The sequence below is a fragment of the Grus americana genome, chromosome 9, assembly GCF_028858705.1.
Source record: "Grus americana isolate bGruAme1 chromosome 9, bGruAme1.mat, whole genome shotgun sequence".
Taxonomy (NCBI): domain Eukaryota; kingdom Metazoa; phylum Chordata; class Aves; order Gruiformes; family Gruidae; genus Grus; species Grus americana.
In genome coordinates this window covers 22,084,339-22,096,476 of record NC_072860.1, presented here as the reverse complement: position 1 = coordinate 22,096,476, position 12,138 = coordinate 22,084,339, and the positions used below count along the sequence as shown (strand labels likewise).

At 38.8% G+C, this 12,138-nt stretch overlaps 1 protein-coding gene across 7 annotated transcripts in view; it reads left to right on the top strand.

Moving 5' to 3' along the window:
* Positions 1-12,138, top strand: part of NAALADL2 (N-acetylated alpha-linked acidic dipeptidase like 2) — a 491,555-nt gene that overhangs the window by 92,991 nt on the left and 386,426 nt on the right. For 4 of the 7 annotated variants that reach the window (XM_054835389.1, XM_054835390.1, XM_054835391.1 and 1 more), the window contains one exon: positions 5,842-5,920. The gene's annotated coding sequence lies outside the window, so the exon portion shown is untranslated. Of the gene's footprint in view, positions 1-3,652; positions 3,807-5,841; positions 5,921-12,138 lie in introns of all 7 variants that reach the window. The other 3 variants (XM_054835393.1, XM_054835394.1, XM_054835395.1) reach the window with 1 other exon arrangement.

Here is a 12,138-nt window from a genome sequence, read left to right as displayed (position 1 = left end):
CTGTTGTTGTAATCTGCTTTAGTTCTTTGGTAGGTCATAACAGTGGGTGAGTAATTTAGATATGCAACAAAGCCATCCCATTACTTCTTGGAAATAACAGAATATTTTGAGCTTTTATACTTAGACAAAGACAATTTAATTGCAGTACGCCCTCCTGTGAAACAGTAAAAGTCAATCAAAGAAGAAAATGTTGCTTCTGGAGTCTTAAAGTGGAATGTAGCTCTGTATTTCATAGCTGTAACTGAATGAGCAAATTGTTCTTTTAATGAAGAAACTTTGAACGCTAATCGTAATAGCAGGAAATATAGAGCAGAAGCGTATACCTTCCTGATCATGGTGACTTGGGAACTGACTGCTTTTGCAAAGGCTGGGATGGCTGCACAGCTGGTTTGGGTTCATATTTTAGGCCATTGAAGGTGTTTTCTTGGCAGGGATGAGACTGCCAGAAATCATATCTGTTGTTTTACTCCCGTGAGGGTTTTCACATCGCACACCACCTGCCTAACCGCATGAACGTGGCTGTTCAGGGCAGTCTGACTGGGCAAAGAGCAAATCAGAGAAGAAAGTAAGAGATACCTAGTGGTGATGTATTTGAAAAATGACTGTTGCTAGTTCAGGTGATCCTGAGTTCTGCCAATAACTAGCTCTGCCATTACCAGCTGCCTTTAAACTTTGCCCTAAACCTTCTCCTCAAATACACTGTTTGTATATGTAATGCTTAACTGGCAGGGTAGACCCACTTGCTGAAATATTAAATGGCTTGAAATGTCAATGCACAAAGGCTACCAGAAGAAAAAAAAAAAAGAAAAAAGCTGATTTGTTTGCTCTGGTATTTGCTACTGTATTACTGTGACTGACAGATCTTGTGCTGGGGCATGGGTTGCCCTCCTCCCTCCAAGGGCAGAGACGGGAGAAACGTACACTGAAGAGGTATATGAACTGTCGTATATTTTGGTGAGGTGCTGGTCATAGGAGTTTACTGGAGGAGAAATCTTCAAAGTCTTTGAACTACAAATGGTGACATTAGTTTCAGTTAGTACTTATTCTTTGTGTAATTGTGTATTGTGTCTTGGACTAGTACAGCCTCCCTGCAGGAGGCAGAGCTATGCATCTGGCAGTGAGGACTTTGCACTTGGAAGGCTTTGAGCTTGAGTGTGCCACCATTTTGTGGTGATTCAGGGAGGTGTTTGGGAGTTTACCTCTCCAAAGAACCAAGAATAAAAGACTGTAGCTGTGTTGCTTAATCCTAGTCCCTTACCTCTGGCGTCCTCGCTTACTGCATAGCCCACCGATGTACTCCAGACCCTGACTTTGCAGCAGATGGTCTCCTCATGCTGCAGCAACTTCTGTATCTCCAGGGTTATATGTAATGGTCTCCTCCACATGTGGGAATACCTTGCTCTGTCCTCCAGAGTGGTAGGATTGAAAGACCACTCTAACTCCTTTCTTTTCATCAGCAGTAACCAAAGAGTTTCCTTTGAAAGGCTATTGTGTCCTCACATAACTTGTCAGATGCCTAAAGTTTGTATACTAGTACTGCAGTATAAGGCAGGGTGAGTAAATAAGATGGTGAGAATAGAAGTAATTTCTGTATATTGTCCATAAGAACTAGCAGACCTACTGATACCTCAAGTACCATTAATTCTTGATTGGGGCATGCCAAACTTGTCAGAGCCATCTGCTACTTTGTTCTGTGTCTATTTATTTATTAGTAAGGTGAATCCTGACATCTCATGTGGAAGAACTGTAAGGGGAACGTTGTTTTTTATTCAGCTTCCTGCAGACATCTTACCAAGAAGGATGGTTTAGCTTTTGTTGTTGATTACTTCTCCTGGTACTCTGCATTGTGATGTGTTTCTTTTTATATTGTGCTTGCTGACTGTTTTCTGACTAGTATATCTTGATATTTGCTACTTGAAGTGGCATACAAAGAAGCTGTCATCACCAGCTGTGTAGAAGACATGTGAGAAAATTGTCAATAAGTATTAAGAACAAAATGAAAATGTGGACGCTACCTTCCTGAATTTGACTTTTAGTATGCTTTTTGCCATCTTTCCCCTTTGGCTCAATGCGCTTAAATGCTCTGAGAGAGAAATATTTTGCTGGCTGCCTCTTGCCTGATCTCCAGGTGCACAGGCCTGTGCCCAATTTCCTGCGATGCAGAAATAAGTCGGTTGATTACATTTCTGTTGCCTTTCTGAAACCTGTAATCTTCAGGCTCTACTGAGATTTAAGGCATACCAGAATAGGTTACTTCTGAGTGTCTAACCGTTTTAGATTGAAAATAAGTGTTCAGCCCCTATCAAGAATAATTTACTGTTCTGTTAAGAAGGAAGAATAGGAAGTAAGCTATTACCACAGAAAATTTCACTGCAATTTTCTTTTGCATAAGCTTAAATTCTGAGTAGAGAGGTTGTCAATTAGTGTGCAGATTTTTTTAATTGGCTATAATAAAAAGCTAATTGGTGTTTTGCTTAAAGAGTGAATTAAGAAAGTGTTGCTATAGAAACTTTGCATGTGTATAGTGCTGCTCTACATAACAGTGAATATAATAGTCTAGTGACCTTTCTGAACCAGCTGTATAGTCAAGGAAAAAGTGTTAAATTCAGGCTTGCTGAAGTGATCATTAAGGAGTTTGTGACTTCACCCATTCCATTGCCTGAAAGTGTGTCTGGCATTGTCTTGTTCAATGTTTCTCTTGACTCGTGTCAAACCATATAATAAATGCTGGTCTCAAAAGATCTGAACTTTTGTAAAATCCAAGTGCTCCAATTTTGAATGTGTAAACCGATCTGTAATCTGTCAAGCATAAAATGTACTACTGGGAAAATTTCATTTTCATAATCTGAGAAAGTGTGATGATGGATCATAAGTGACAACATCTAATCCGTTAGCTGTTATGTTCCTTCCTCCTCTCCCTTTCTCTACCCACTGAATTCTAAGCCTCATGTGAAACACAGGAGTTACAATTTTGAGTCAAATGGGATTTCTATTCTAATTTGCAACATTCTCTCCCAGCGAAAATACTTATCTCCTCAAATATAAACTTTGCTGAGGAAAGAATAATTTCTTCAGGATTTGTGAACAGGAATTGTTTCCCTTGGGCTAATGTCATCTGTACTTTTGCTAGCTGCTTAGAAGTTAAAAACGTAGGTGGCATGGACAAAAATATGCTGAAGTACATTATGAACATAGGAAGGTGGTCAGTAATGAAATAAATGTCTCTGGTAAAGGGGAAAACAAAATCATGACTTTTTTTTTTTTCTTCAGTTCCCTGATCCTGAATCTCATTGTTACTCTGCAAATGGACAAATCGTATTGTCCTGTTTTTAACTGCATATTGAGAAGATGCAGGGGCGTGAGATCCTGCAGTTATTAATCATAGTGACAGAAAAACCTTAAAATGTTCTGCATGCTTTAAATAAAGCTGTGACTGTCTAAATGCAAAAGACTGGACACAGCTATAACCTGTCGACTTTTTTGTGGAAAGAGTTCATTGTGGTTTTTTTTCCTTCTGGTTCTCAGTTAAAAAAGCAACAGTCATTCTGTGTCTGCTAAATTTGCCCCTGCACTTTGTTCTTCAAACTGGTAAAACACAAAAATCTTTGATTAGTTTATGATTTGACCTTTGTTTTTCTTTTTGTCTTCTCAGTTGATTCTTGGAAGAAACCAGAGATTCCTCTAAGCGGGTGAATTTAGGAGAATCAGAATTCTCTGGAATTGTACAGTTGGCTTGTTTCTGTACCTCTGGATCATGACTGACTAGTATCATAACTTAGCGGCTATTTTCCCCTTGATACACATATGTAAGCCCTATTAGTGTTAATGTCTTTTTGAAATGCTTCCCTCATATATTCAGTATCTACAACTGATGTCCAAACCCTAAAGTCTTATGAGTTGCATGGCATGTGGCTATCTCTAGAGCTTAATAGAAAGTTGGATTTAATCTCACAGTTCATCTTCTGAGCAGTAAAACTGTAAGACAGATAAAATGTTTTAAAGTGAAGCTTTTATCTGAGACCTGTGAGCAGATAAGTCTTTTTTTGGTTGAGGGAAAGAACTGACTTTATTTTTGTCCTTTTTTTTTTTTGTCTCTCCCCTCCCTTTTATCTTGCCCAGTAAGACCGTAACTGTAATGTGCACTTACATGGGCATGTATAGTTTAAAGGTGTTGTTTTGCCGAGTAATAGTGCAATATTGTATTTACAACTGTCAAGAAAATGTGCTTGCTGGAACTCAGTAAATCCATCCTTACTTCAGTTTAAATTTTTGCTGCTTTGCTGCAATTCATTGTCAACTGTCTTTGTGAAGAGGGGACTAGGTCTATGAAGGGCAAAACACGAGTCTTCCCTAGGACTGGTATTTTCCACTTACTTTTACTTGTCTGTACAAGGCTCTGAGCATCCTGATCTAATGTTGATGTTATTCCTGCTTTAAATGGGGCTGTTGAACCTGTTGAGTTTTTAGGCTTCTCCCAACCCAAATTACTTTGGGTGTCTCTGACAGGGCTGAGATCTACAATGATGAAGGGACTGTCTTCCTGTTGTTCTTCCATTTTTATGAGCTGTGACTCTGCATGGTTACCTTGAAGGCAATTGCAACAGCAACTGCAGTATGAAGTTATAGTACCATCAGTTGTGTGGTTTTTTTAAAGATAATTCATCTCCAGATGACAAATTCAGCCACATCTTAAAATTTTATTTTCCAGCTTTTATTCTCCCCATTATTTAAAGGATAACTTAACTCAGGCTTTTGAAGACCTGCCTAAGAAAAGATGTAAATGCCTTTTCATCCCCCACCCAAAGCCTGTCCATCTCCCAACCGCTCTTTCCCACCTTCCAACCTGCACATAGGGAAGGTGTGTTCCAACTACTACAACGTCAACTACATAGTGCTACAGCCAGTATGTTGGATCAGTAAAATGTATATGAAAACCTAGTGTCTAGGAGCTGGAAACTGCAATCCTGCTAGTTCAGTGTGTTATTTGTTTATTGGGACCAGTGCTGGCTGCAGTCCTACAAAATGGAGTATTGGAGGAGCTCGATGGGTTCTGCATTGTGAATGTCAATGGGACACCTAGGAAAAGCAGCTGCAGTGTGGTGGGTTTTTTTTTCTTGCTCTTTTTTTTCTTTCCAATATTACTACTTTGGCCAATATGATTGTGTTTACAGAAAATTACAATGGCACAACTTGGTTACTATTGATTTGTTTTTTGCCTTTGTTTTATAATTTATGTAGTGCAGCAACAGAGGGTTATTAGTGGAGTTATTTGTAGAATCTTTATAATAAGCTTTCATTAGCAGTGAACTGCAGTGATATATGCAGAAACTGTTTAAATACATACTGAGCTACCTTGTTTTGCTTGGGGAAGGAACACAGTGACACCTTTTGCATTTCATTAAAAAACAGAGGGGGATTAATGTGGATGGTAATGAGATTGCCTGTGGGAAATAGGTGAAAAATTGAAATGATCAGAATATCAGGGTTGGTTTTTTTCTTTTTTTGTAATAAGAACACTTCTACTTTACTGATGGATAAACAAGGCAATTGTTTTTGTAGTGGAAGAGAACCACCACCACCGGTTCCCCGCATGTGAACCTTCATGAACCAGACCTTGCTAGATGCAAGGGCATTGGTTTTGATGTTTTAGGCAGTCACTTTGTTTCTTTAAATGAGAAAAATACTTCATAAGTACCAGCATGTTTAAAAATATGTTCTACTTTGCTGCTGTGTCAGGAAAATGCATCTTCTATTTATATTTACAAGTTACATCATTGCAAATGGTTAGATTTCTGTTTCTGTGAATGGTATTATAAAATGTGATGTGTTCCTCTTTTGCAGAGAATTAGCATAGAGGCCAGATTGAAAATATGCCGTCGTGAAAAAGCCTTTACCAAACTGATCCCGTCTTGGCTTTAAGGTAAATGAAAAAATGTATCAAACACCTATTCTAACTTTTCTTCTCATTGTAATTGTTCTGTTTGAAAGAAATGTGAGGATATTATGTGCTCAGAAGAAAGTAAGTATTTTAAGGAGTTAAGTTGCAAAATGTAATATTTGGTTGAAATAAAGTATAAGCACAAGCCAATAATTTGGGGTAGGCTTCAGTAATTAAACAAAATGACAGTCAGTGGCATGAATGCTTATGTGTCTCACATACTGCCTTGGCAAGTGTCTGGTTTTGTCTAAAAATTGAATATGCATATGAAGGAGAGATCACTATATCTGAATGGAAAATGTGAAATTACGAAGGCAGCAAAGTATAAATAATTGAAAATCAGGTCGCAACGATAGCTTCTGTATTTCCTGAGCTCAGTTGCAAACAGAATTGCTAGAATGGGAACATTTTTGTTCCTCTTGATTTTACTTTCATGGTACCGTACTCCTGGTATAGAGACCAAGGCAGTGAAAATTACAAAGGGGTAATTAAATATCTGTAGCAAATTAAGAGCCAAACCAGTAACTAGTCTATAGCTTTCATTATACATGTATGTGCTTTGGTTCCTCATATATATGGAAAACGTATCCTGTAACGCTGCATATTTTTAGTCTTTCTCCTCTAGAATTGTCACTTGCTGTGTTCCGTGGTAAGATGTGGCAAGCTTGTTTTGTTTGTGAAATCATTGCAGAAAAGAATTATTTTAATAACTTCCTGAACAGTTAATTACTTGTGAGTATAGCTAAGTATTTGTAATCTCCACTAAATACTCCTTTATCATAGCCATACTTCATTTGACTGTTTACTATGTCTTGTTCACTCAAAATAGGTAATTTTCAGCGTGTGATATTTTTTGGATCTACTTGCCCTGCTGTGTCTGTGGTTGAAGGGATTGGTGAAATTGCTGTACTCAAGCCTTATTTCCAAGTGGAACTTTTTCCAAATTTAACCAATGCTATTAAAGACATAATTTAAACCATAGGCTACTTCATATCCCTAGTATTAGGGGTTGTGATAGTGACACATGCCATAAAACCAAGTTCCAGGCAGCGCAATAAATTTGAAAAATTCACTGTCAAAATATGTTTAGTTGTGTACCTGGTGTAAAGGCCCAGGTTTTGCCCTTAGGTGTCAGTTACTTCTAGAACCACATCAGATTCAATAGTTTTGCTTGTAAAAGGAGATCAATGTAAACCTGTCAGCAATACTTTCAAAAGCCATGCTGGACTTTCACCAAGCCTGCCTAGTTGCCGACAGGGTAGGACAGCAACCCGTAGTTGGATAAGAGTTTTATTTTGGTTTCGTTTATAATTTTGTTCTACCTAATGACGCTGTATTGTGGGCTTGGTTGCATCCCCTTCAGGGTGGGAGTTGTGATCCTTCTCTAAGGAGTTTATGAGAATTGAAAGTTTTCTTTAAGGATAATGGAGTTATTTAAGTAATTTGCTATTAATAATTTTGATTTGAACACTATTTAAATACAGATAGTCCTATAGTAAGACTCCAGATAAGTGTGTATTAAAACTTCATTATTGGGATGCCTGGGAAATACCATAATCATCCAGGACTCACAGATGGCCGGACTGTCTTATTCTTAGCAAATATTGAATTCCTCTAAATTACTGTCATGGCGCTGATATAGTGCTAATAAACCAAAGCTTTAATAAGTTGCAGATCAAGACAGAAGGGCTTGCAATGATGAAATTATGTGACTCCAGAACTTGGAAAAATATGCTCACAGAATTTCGTCAGTCATAACAAAAACCAAAGAGCATTTCCCAGTAGATCAGAGCAGTAGCTCTGTGTGGCCAGGATAGCTGTTTCCACTCTGTGCTCCAGATATTTCTTCTAAGCAGGTAGTGGGTTGCCTTGGCACACCAGATGGAGGGTTGGGCTTGTGGAGAGGCTGCTGTCCCTGATGATGGGATCTCTCCCGATGCCTCTGGTCATGTGGGCACAGCAAGAATCGTTTCAGATTCTCATGCTTTTTCTCTTCACCCCATTTTGTGCTACCAAACAAATTTGACAATTCCTTCAGTTGTACCATGATGGTTTCATGGTTTAAATAGTTTTAATGCCTCCATTAGGCTTTGCCACCAGAGAGAAATATTTAAGAATCTGGCAGCGTTAGATATTGTTCAGTATCGCATTTGTCTAATTAGCAAATAGGCATGACTATGCTTGTTATGCTATAGGAATTATAATATAAAATGGGCAACATAAAATCCTTTTTCTTGCGCTATATACTTAGGGTGCAAATTACAGAAGTTTCATCTGGAAATGAGAGGAGAATCTTCAATTTTGACCTGCCTGGACACAACCTGAAGAAAATTTTGTAAAACACGAGTCTATAAAAATGCTTTTGTGCTCTAAGGAGCAAACAGGGGTAGTCAGGATGTTTCCTTCCAGAAAGGAAATCCAGATGATTGTCTCCATCATCTAGGTTTTTTTGACACCAGAGTTCTTTCTGTGCATTACATATGCTTTGCTAAATTTCATTCATTTTGATGTCTTCGTTCATGAAGTGTATAACAAAATACCCGGGAGCCTCATTAAGGAATTGTGGGAGAGCAGTAGTCCTGGGTGATAGCACTGTACTCTCTCTTATAAATTCTTCATGTCGGTGATAGCATTGTACTGTCTCTTATAAATTCTTCATGTCAAACGTAAAGGTATTGTGGTATGGTTTTTCTCCTCTGGCAGTTGCTGTATGCAGACCATGGAATAATTTAAAGCTGGAGCGACCGATGTGGTTGTCCTGTCTGGAGGCAATAGACCTTCCTTGGAATAATTACTTCTGTGTGTTCAGTAGCTGTACTTAAAATAAAGCAAAAGCCTCCAATCCTGAAGGTTCCGGTGGCGGAAAAATTCTCCTGATTCTTGGAAAGTTGCCCAACAGATTATACTGTAGGAAAACATTTGCCCTGTTTATTTCTTGACTTTGTCGGAATCAGCTTGAAGCATTGAAAATAGCACTTTCTTTTCTGCTCACCTGCACAACCTTATGCTATCACATTTCTGATCTTAGTTATTTAAACTGCTTACTAATCAGACTCGAACTTCCACTTGAATATCAGATTGAGCTCTCCTAGCCTTTTCTTTGTAAGGATATTTTCCAGTCTTGTGCGTGGTTCCTGTCCTAATAACCTCTAATCAAGCTCCTTCTCCAGTGATGGTTAACAGACCTGAAAATATGTTCGTGTGGTGGTCTCAGAAAAAAGATAGAGACACAATGCAGCTCCTTAGTTGTCTGCTCAAGAGAGACCTCTGCACAGCATCACCCTAGGAATCGTGTGTTTCCCTATTGTAGACTTGCAGGTTTTGCAATGTTCAATGGTTTTTAGTGCTTTGCAGTAAGTTTTTCAATATTTTAATATTTTTCTTCACTTGAGGAGTTCTATTAAACTTGTCTCATGGAAACCAGCAAGATAACAAGAGACTGAAATACCAAGAATGTATTACAGGGTTATTCCTTGGTAGTGCTAAGGTGATACAAGCAAGAACCTTTTCTGAAAGAGCTGTCCTCAGCCAGGGCCCTGTCCCTTCCCCTGTGCCACCATGGGTGCTTGGGCTGCGACGTGAGGGGCTGGGTGAGAGCTGCTCTGGCTGAAGCTAACCTGGGGCTGGGGAGGTTCATTGCCCAGCTCAGTTGATGGCTGCGTACCTTACCCGCTAGCGCCTGCAAGTGGAATTTAACCCGTAGCTTGAAGACGGGCAGGCAGGGAAACTGCCGCTTTAGAGGCTCTGCGTATTTATGTTGATGTTAGGACAACGGATTGGTACCTGTAGCGATTGAAGTATTGCTTTGTTTCCGTGGAATACATTAAAGATAACACGTTTCTACCTCAGAGATCAATTGATTTTTATTTATCTCCACAAGGTTTAGAATATCATTTCCTCATGTTGAGTGCCATTCTTCTGGAGTTAGAGCTGTCATCTGTTTTATTTTTTACAAATTCAAAGGGCACTTTAGTACTGTCAGTGTGAGGTCATCACTATCTAATAATAGGCATTTTTTAAGATTTTTATTAATGTCAACTTTTATTAGAGCCCTCTTTCTAAAAGAACTGTACCTTATAATCATGCTGTAGCTTTCACTTCAAAGCAAATGTATGAATTGTGCGAATTGGCTAAAATCTATTAGCTATTAAAACTCGGAATGTTACTTTTGATCAGAAAGGAAGTCATCTTGTTTAACCTTCCCCCTCCCCTTCATACATCTATGAGAGTGGGAGCCTGCATGAGGGGGAAAAGAAAGGGAGCTTGGTGGTGGTTAATGGCTAATGAATATGGCTAAGGATACAGCAATGGTTGCCTGGCAACGCGGGGAGGATGGGCTGAGGTCCCTTGTCCGTACACAGGAGTTGACAATTGGCTCATCTCCTGAGCTCATGAAGACTGACTTCTGCATTTTTGCATACGTTATTCTCGATGTGTATCGTGGCTGGGTTAGATTTGTATATTATGTGTTTTGTCTCTGTGTGTTTCATTCTTTCAACAAGAAACACAAGAAGAATGGAAGCAAATCAAACGTTTTAGTTAAAGGAGCAAAACATGTTGTGAATTCTGTCCCATGTGGTTATTATGCTTACAAACAGAGTGCCATGTTTAGTAAGAGACTTACCTAAAATTAGAAACTCTTAGATCTAATTCTGGGTGAAGTCATGTCGTCTTAGTCTGAGCACCCTCTGTAAATGACCATCAACACGCTCAAGGCTCGAAGTTGATGAGCTGGGCTTTGTGTTATAATTGCAACCTTGAGAAGATTGCCTTTCTATGGTTGAAACAGAGTTATGGTGACACATCTACTTTGTTTCCCCTCTTACTGTGGTATGATACCAGGCTGCAAACCATGTGTGGGCTGAGGAGTATGACAAACGACCTTGTACAAGTTGTTCTTACTACAATTCAGATGAATTTTGAATATGGTTGTCATTATGAGCTCTAGATCTGTCTCTCTGCTGTGGTGTAATTGTGCATAGGCAGTGCTTTGTTAGGGAGATGAAGGCTGGTCTTTGCTAGTTTGGTGTTCTCTAGAAGGCCTTTATGGAAAATTAGATGGACATTGCCACTTGAAGGTGGTTATCAGTAAGTGAATATTGAATTATAACTTTTTTCCTTTCTATGGAGATAATTATTAAGGAAAAAGTTGCAACTGGCTTGCAGACCCAGGTTGCACAATCCAGTCGGCTGTGTAGTTTTGGTGTTGCCAGGGAAGTGATTTCCTTAGCCCTTTTGGATCTCAAGAACAACTTTGGTGCCTATTGATAAAGGTCAAAGCTGCAAGAAACAGGTTGAGTTCTTGTTTTGAATTGTTGGACATGAGAACTACCTAGGCAATTTTTCCTTGTTTCTTCCACCAGGCAAAAATGAAGTTAGTGTGTATACATCTTCAATTGTATTACCTTAGGAATTCATAAAAGAAAAAAAAATAATCTCTCTCCTACTAGAAAGAGCAATTGTCATTTGCAAAATGCCTGCTTCCATTTTTTCTTGTTGGATTCAGTGTTTTTGTTAATGGTTGTTGTTAAGGCTGAAACTTTTTAGAGCATTTGGCACACTGTGAAACCTGACCAGCTGTCAAAATATAGAGTGTTTGTATGGAAATGTTTTGATGGAAGCTGCAAAGAAATGCATTATGTTTACTGGACACTTTGTAATTATCAGACTTTGAATAATCTAGATAAAAATCAGTGTTTTCATCTAACTTATTTCTCCAGTCTATTCTCTCTCTCTGTCCCTGTGCAAACACACAGAGGCAAGATAGCAGCAGCAGCCAGCTGTGTAGAATTACCTCCTTGTAACTGGAGGTACTTGGAAACTCAGGTGAAAGGTTTGAAATGTTTCAGTTTGTATAGCCAAAGCCTTAAGGCAATTGTCATTAACAAAACAGTCTTTCTCCTTCATGCTTCATGTTGTAAACTATAGCTTCTGACTTACTATTTATCTTTTTAATGGTTTATACTTAGAATACAAGCCCTAAGTTTGCTACGGGGTATTGAGAAATGTTTTGTAGCTTGTGATGATTCATGGGGAAGTTTGGGTAAACTACTCTGGACTGTATTTCATTGTAACTTGTATTCTTAAGGGCAACTTGGCTCTGTAGGCAAGATTGCTCTTTCCTATCATCTGCATGTTTAAGTGTCTGCTGATATAATTGTATTAACTTAAAGATAACTGCCATGACTGCAGGAACTGCA